Source organism: Vulpes vulpes, unplaced genomic scaffold (genome assembly GCF_048418805.1).
Source record: "Vulpes vulpes isolate BD-2025 unplaced genomic scaffold, VulVul3 u000000711, whole genome shotgun sequence".
NCBI classification, from domain to species: Eukaryota; Metazoa; Chordata; class Mammalia; order Carnivora; family Canidae; genus Vulpes; species Vulpes vulpes.
In genome coordinates, this window is record NW_027325816.1 from 77,731 (window position 1) to 85,516 (window position 7,786).

General features: G+C 52.7%; 1 long non-coding RNA gene across 1 annotated transcript; it reads right to left on the minus strand.

Moving 5' to 3' along the window:
- Positions 1-2,436: 2,436 nt before the first annotated feature.
- Positions 2,437-6,715, minus strand: LOC140597522 (uncharacterized). The gene is made up of 2 exons (XR_011999371.1): positions 6,412-6,715; positions 2,437-5,889 (listed from the first exon to the last, which is right to left on the minus strand). It is a non-coding gene; the product is annotated as an uncharacterized lncRNA (long non-coding RNA).
- Positions 6,716-7,786: the final 1,071 nt, after the last annotated feature.

The window sequence follows — 7,786 nt, forward strand, 5'->3', positions numbered from 1 at the left end:
TCACGTGTCTCGGTGCTCGCCGAGGGCCCGTCTCGTCAGTTCATAAATTTAGCCAACAGCAGAGTTTCTGAAAGTGTATAAAGGAGAATTAAGGCTCCCTCCAGACAGCAGGGCTGTGTGGTGTAAATGAACCTCTTTTCCCCTCGGGCCTTTTATGGGGAGGGAGACGGAGGCCCCACCGCCATCTCCCCCCAAATCAGAGCCTCGCTCCTAAATCACTCCTGCCTGCGAAACCAGTGTGAGTGGTGTTATTTCCAGGATGCTTCTCAACGAAATGCGGGATGTGCGATGATCATTATTCTAACGTGGCTTGGGACCCTGGTCAAGTGGGGATACTGCACACGCTGCATTTCCAAGTCGAAGTGGCTGCGAAACATTCAGGGCCTTCCACGGAAGAGCAGGCAAGCCGTGCATCGGAGGGGCCACACCGCAGCGCAGTTCACACCCCGACAGGCCTCCCGTCCGCGGGAAGAGACGTTCTCCTGTCTCCCGGTCCCACCGTCCTCTCTGTCCGGAGTGCCAGCACTCCGCTGTCCCTGGCTCTGTCCCCAGGGCAGCATATCCAGGGGATAATCACAACAGGGGCCCACGGGGAGAGGCAGGAGACAGCCTTGTGCGCGGAGCAACTGCCCTTCCCATTGGCCCTCCCTGCCGCGGCCCCGGAGGGCGGATGTGCTGCCGTCTACATGCCATCTACCCCCGTTCCCCCTTCAGAAGGCAGAAGGGCCCTTGGTGGCATTTCTCCTGTGCTGAATAAGCCCCCAGGGCCCTCCGGAGCCGAGACGGCACGGCTCTGGCCTATGGCTGGGTCTGGCCCCCTGCCTGTTTTGTAAATAAAGTTTTATTGGCACATCGTGGCCCCTGCCACTGGCTTTCTGGTTCTCTGCAGCTGCTCTCGAGCTGCAGAGATGGAGATGAGTAGTTGTAACGGAGCCCGTGGGGTCCAGAAGGCTACGATCTTCACTCTCTGGCCATCGCCGAAGACAGCTGGGCTGTCTCTTTGGTGACACTGCAAGGCAGGTGGGGAAGGTGCCCTGCTGCACCTGGTGAGTCTTTGTGCACATGATCCCCTGCCTGAGGGACTCTTCCAGACAAGCTTTGCTTGTCTCCAGGCTGAGGGCACCTGTCCCAGCAGCCAGGAGTTTTTCTTACTCACACCCCTTCCCTCCTCTCCACTCTCCAGGGGGCTTCAGAGGGCTCCCCTCCACCTGTCTCCGGGGCAGACGTCCCCCCGTACCCCCCGCTGGAGCCTGCTGTGCCCGGTGGAGGGGACACCCATCTGCGGTGGGTGGTCAAGGCCCAGGCCGCGGGCAGGGCAGCTCTGTGGGGGTACCCAGTGCGATGGTGCCCAGCACCCACACACATAACGGCCTCACCGGCCACCTTCACCCCTCGTCTCTTCCCGATCCCTCTTCCCCTCTCCCCGCTCCCCAGCTTCTCCTGGGATTGCCTCCCTCCCAGACGTCCTGTTCTTGTTCTAGAAGAGCCCAGAGAGGAATAGACTGGGTTTTAGGCAGTGGTTGCCAGGGGCTGGGGGAAGCTGCCGTGGCCGGAAACACTTCTGTGGCCTGTGTGTTATGATGTGTGAGCTCTGGGAGACCCCAGAGTGCAGCTTCTGGAGTCCACGGCAAGTGGAGGCTCAGAGCAACCCCGTCCTTGGCAGGGCTGGGGCTTCTGGGAGGGAGGCCGGGATGGGTAAGAGGAACAGAAAGCAGAGGAAGTTGCTGAGCCAGAGCCAAGAAGAGGGGACAGGCTGGGGCGGAAGAGCCTCCCCTGCTCATGCTGCTTCTGGCCGACGGTGCTGGCGTGCGGGGGCGCTCCAGCTGGACGGTCTTACGCAGTGCACGCCCAAGCAATGTGTGACTGGTCATTCAGTTCTTGGAGACAAGACTCAGCCTGGAAAAATGGATTTCTAAGGCTGCCCAGGGACGCGATGCGTTTCAGGAATGCCGAGGGGGCAGGTGAGCTGTCAGCCAGCCCCCGGCAGGGGACAGAGGGCACAGAAGTGAGGCCGGGACAGTGGACGGGCCTCCGGGTGGCATCTGGGTGGGTGAGGGGGCTGCAGGGTGGGGGCTGGATGAGGAGAGGGTGTAGGGCACGGACGGCCAACGGCCAACGGAGCAGCGAGCGCTTCCCGCCCTGCAGGTGCCACCACCTTCCCAGAACCACTCCTGTGGGGGCCTTGACGAGGACCTCCTGGGTCCCCTCTTCCTTCCTGGAGTCTGCCCCAGAGGACAGCCCATGACCAACTCCGGGTAGACCCTACACCTGCCCTCTGACCCTCTTGTGTGGACATCACGGATTTTAACTCCTCTGTTTGCTTCTTGGTCTTCACAAAAATGGCAACAATGTAAAGAAATCCTGAAGCAAACAGTGAATCTAGAATATCTGAGGGGAATGTCTCACAATTTTCCTTTGAAATAAAAGAGACATATGGACTCTCCATTTTATTTATTTCATACTGAACACTGCTGGTAGAAATAACACAAAATAAATGTGACAAGGAATAAAACTTCACACAGTAAAATGTATTATTATCGCTTCCACAAAATTTAAATATGCAAAATTTAACTAGGGAAATCTGAACGGTGTAGAAATTATGCACTTGAAAAGCAAACAGTATTTATCGTTGGTATAATGGGCTAAACCTTGTATGGCCAAATGGATCTTTGAGTCAGATATCTGTTATATAATTCACATGAAACAATTGATTCCCACAGAATTAATTTCAGTAAAATTAAAATGAAAACAAAACTATTTCTCGGAATCGTGTAAAAAATAATGGGGGCTCATGGTAGATTGAAAAATTCTGTTCTGGCAAAACTTGACCAATAGTCGTAATTCTATGTCTAAGATTGATATTTATTAAAATTGGATCAAATGTCCACATGGTTTAAAAATATCCTATTCTGGAAAATTAGCCACCCACCCATCCATCCATCTGTATGTTCACCCATCCTCTTATCTGTCTGACCAACCATCTTTCCATCCATCCATTCACCCATCTATTTATCCATTCACCATCCATCAACCCATCCATCCTCCCATCCATCCATCCTTTCATCCATCCATCTATTCATCCAACCATCGAACCATCCACCATCTGTTGATCCAGCCAGCTAGCCACTTTTTTAGTCCCTAATTCATTCCACAAAGTTTAAACTCACTTAGAAGAAAATGTAGTAAATAAAATAACCAATATGTTGGAATCTGGGGAAATATCAGAATTAGATGTCAGGCCAGTAGGAAGATGAGAAAGAAGCTATTTAGGTCTTGAGTTCTGGATCTGCAACAAATGGAAGCACACATTTCATTCTGAGCTTCTTGGTAGAAAAAGGAAAGGCGGCCAGTTACGTTTCCTTACTTCCTAGTAGGAGAAAACACACCAGTGTGTTAAGAAAAGCAAATCCTCACTTAGCATTCAGATCTGAAACATTTTCATCAGTGATGCCTCATTGGGGCAATCATAGAGCAGATAATATCCTCTGGCACTTCCCTGTGGGCCACGCTAGAGTAGCGTGCAGATGTGGATGACACGATAACAGGTCACAAGTCAGGAAGAATGACCTCTGGGCCCCATCAGATCTGCTCTATGGAGCTCAAAATAATGAGATTATATTTCTTTGTAAAATGTGATAATTCAGACCCTCCAGTCACTGAGAGCAATCATTTCAACAATGAATCTGAATTAGTGAGATGAGGTTAGATTGCCAAAAACAATCCCTGTCCCTGGACCCTCATTCTGGTTGTCTTGTTAAATCGTGGTGTAATCGATGAGTGAGTTGACACAGCCACATGCAGTGAGTGAAATGGCGGGGGCCCCCGAAAGTATGTCCACCTGGAACCCACGACTGCGACCCTATTGGGAGAAGGAGTCTGCGCAGATTTCACGAAGTTAAGGATCTCCAGCTGAGTTCATCCTGGATCATCCAGGTGGGCCCTAAAGCCAATGGCAGGTGTCTAAGTGGTGGGAGAGGCAAGAAGGAGAGAGAAGGGGGGAGGCTGTGGACAGCGGGCAGAGCCTGCAGCCCTGCATCTTCACCACAAGGAGCTCGAGGACGGTGGCACCACCAGAAGCTGCAGGGACGTGGAGCAGACTCTCTTCAGGGTCCAGATGGCACGGTGTCACAGAAAACCTTGATTTTGGACATGCAGCTTCTGGAACCACCCATCTGTGGCCGTTCGTTACGAAAACCTTAGGAAATGAATGCACCACGTATCAAAGTATTCATTTTTGGCTCCAGAATGCAGCTAGCTGCAAAGAAATCTGCAAAACAATAGATATAATCTCTGTATGGAAATTTTCTTCCTCCCCCAAGCCCAGGGACCTTAAAATAAGAACAGCAGAACTGGTAAAGAGAAATACGCTGCCTCTTCCAATACCTTGAACAAAAAGCTGATGATAAAAACCCATGTCCCTCATCTGTGAAGTGTCTTTGGAAGGTTTGCTGTGTGCCAGGACTCTGTTGGGGGCAGCGAGATGCGGGCAGGGGCCGGGGTCCGACTGGCCAGCTGGGGGTTCTGGGGGAGATTGCGAGCTTGCTGGGCAGGACCCCGGGCTGCTCCTGCCACCTGGACTGGGGGCAGGTGTGCCCAAGGGAGAGCTTCCAAGGTGGTGTCAGGTTTAAAGGGACCATGTTTTGGGGGACCCTGGGTGGCTCAGCGGTTTAGTGCCTGCCATTGGCTCAGGGTATGACCCCGGGGTCCCGGGATCGAGTCCCACATTGGGCTCCCTGCAGGGAGCCTGCTTCTCCCTCTGCCTGTGTCTCTGCCTCGCTTTCTGTGTCTCTTGTGAATAAATAAATAAATGAAAAATAAAGGGACCACGTTTTCGTGCATAATTTTCAGCTGATTGCAGGCTCTCAATTTGAGATTTCAGATAAAAACTCCCAGCGCCGCACTTTCAGAATTAACCTGGTCTGGGTTCTTCCTCATTCCCACCATTTAAGGCACCGTGTTATCTGTTCCTGCCCAAAGATGATTTTTCTTTTTTTTTCCGCCTTTAACACTCAAAGCAATGCCTCACCAAACTTCATCCAATTATCTCCCTGCAGCTTAATCGGACTGTTCCTGAGTTTCTTTTTTTGGAGCCATCTACTTTTGTTGCTAAAATTACACTTGGCTATCCTGAACTTGGTTCAATTATAATTCTCACTTCTGAAGATTTATTTCCTAAAAAAAAAAAAAAAGAAAGAAAGAAAGAAAGAAAGAAGAGGAAAAAAAGAAGAAAGAGAAAAAAGAACAAAAAAAAAAAAAAAGAAAAGAAAAGAAAAGAAAAAGGTAAAAAAAAAAAAAACCACCCTGGTCTCTGAAGCAGCATGGAGATGTTTCTGCTCCTTCTCATTGCTACCTGCTGGAACCCGGCCCCCGACGCCCCCACCCCCACCCCCAGGGACCCCTCCAGCGGGCATAGCAGGGACCTCCCTGTGGCTCTTTCAAAGGAATTAATAAAATAACAGATACTTGATAGAATGGAGTCACAATCTCTGTTGGGTAAATGTGCTTCTTCTCTTACTCGTGATCCCTTTCAAAGAAAAACAGCAGAACTGGGAAAGGAGTTCATGAAACTGCTTCTGCAGGATGCAGGGGAGATTGGAAGACAGATCACGCAGCCCTCTGTCTCGTGCTCCCGGAGCCCCGGGGGAGAGCCACGTCCTGGGGGCCTGCTGTGCCCTGTGCACACACCTCTGCACGCCGACGTCCGGGCCACCGCGCACAGGTTGCTCTCTTTATTCCAGAGTGGGAGTTTGAGGTCGGAGGTCAGCATCAGCCGCGGAGGGGCCAACTGAACTCCAGCCCCGTCCGGGGAGGGCTCCAGCCCCGCACCGTGTTGCTTCACAGCGCAAAGTCCTAGCTCGATGTTTCCGGGGTGGTCGTGCAAGGAGACCCCTGAAAGCAGATTGTGCGTTAGTGAATCTGTGAATCAGAGCTCGTAGCCCGCTTTGTTAGACACTGCCATGCGCATCACTATTTCAAGAGCCGATTAAAAAAATCAGTCGATTTTATCATTCACATTATCTTTCTTATTAAAATATTTTATTTATTTATTTGAGAGAGAGAGAGAGCATGAACAGGGGTGTAGGGGGTAGGGGCAGAGGGAGAACCAGACTCCCCACTGAGCAGGGAACCCGACTCGAGACTTGATCCCAGGACCCTGAAATCATGACCCGAGCCCAAGGCTTCACCAACGGAACCACCCAGGGGCGCCTACATTTTATTTTTCATAATCCCGACTGACCCACCCAAACTCATGTCCTAGGGTCAGGCTTGGGACATGACGTTGTAGAGCAGGAAAAATAATTTCTCCTGGGCCCTTTGGAGTTCTGGGTGGAGGCCCCCTCGCCATGCCCAGACCCCATAACAAAAAAAGTGATTAACACAAGAGAAACAGGAGCTTATGAATATAGATACCTCGTGTATCTGTGCAGAGACCCAGGGAAAGGGAGTAACTCTGCAAAATGCCCCGGGCCTCGTACCGTCACCTTTGTCTCCAGCTAAAGACAGAAGGAGGATCTGAGGGTGGTGGAGCCAGCGCTGGAGGGCCACCAGGAAAGAAGCTGGAGACGGTGAGACTGGGTGCAGGCGACACCCTGCCCGCCCCACCGGCAGGAACCGCCGAGATCGAGCGTCCTCCTCCTCTTCCCTGTCCCCGAACGAGGCAGCCTCCGAAAGGGAGAGGCCCCTTGTGAACGTGCATCTCCCCACAGAAGGGAACCGCTTCTCTGGCTTCAGAGCTTCTCTTGCTTCTGCTGTTTCTTAAAATAAGCAGCTCAAAATATTCCTTATGGCAAAGAAGCATATTCCGAGGTGGCATCCTTGCACATGCTGGGCCGGGTCAGTGTGCGGAAGGGAGTGGGGGGCAGACCCGAGCCCCCCCGCCCTGGGCCCGGGCCCGCCTCACCTGCTCCTGCTGCCGCCCCGGGAGCACCTGCCTGGGGCCACCTACACGGTGTCAGGCTTTCATATAAAATACCAGTAATTTCACCAGCAAGATGCGTTTATTGGGGAACAGCAGGGGAACTGTGATTCTAGACAAGCAAGCCCGGAGGCAAAGGGACAGTCAGCTTTCCCCAGGATTTTAGGAGGAAACCGGGGAGGGTGGTTTGGGACAAGGGTTGGTTCACACGCACAAGCGCGGGAGGTGTGGCGGCTTCTCCTCATGCGGTGGGGGCAGGAGGGACTGTCCCTCCTTCTCTTAAGAGCAGGTGATGGGGGGGACCTGGGGGACCCAGTGGTTTAGCATCTGCCTTCAGCCCAGGGCGTGATCCAGAGGTCCTGGGATGGAGTCCTGAATTGGGCTCCCTGCAGGGAGCCTGCTTCTCCCTCTGCCTGTGTTTGTGCCTCTCTCTGTGTTTCTCATGAATAAATAAATAAAACAAACAAACAAACAAACAAAAATAAGCAGGCAATGAATTCCTGCACACCAGGCGTCCCTTGTCAGGTCCTTACCTGTGTGACTGCCTGGGTGGTTCCCGTGGAGACACCCTCAGGGCTTCCCGCTCCATCTAATGAGGTTTCACACCAAGTGACACTTTCAGGTTTTGTCCTCCTGATTCCCCAGCCCTGGTTACACGGGAGCATTTCCTCCTGAGCCCCGCACCTCGCTCGTCTAAGCGCTGTCGGCACAGAGGATACTTACAGGTGGCCGCTGGCCACCCTGGGGGGCGTGGGCTGGCCTGGGAGCCAGGACTACGGCAGGCTCAGCCCGGGAGCTGGGTGGGTGCAGGAGGGACCCTGCCCCGAGTGGAGCCCGCTTTCTGGTTGCTCAGACTGAGGGTCCCACCTG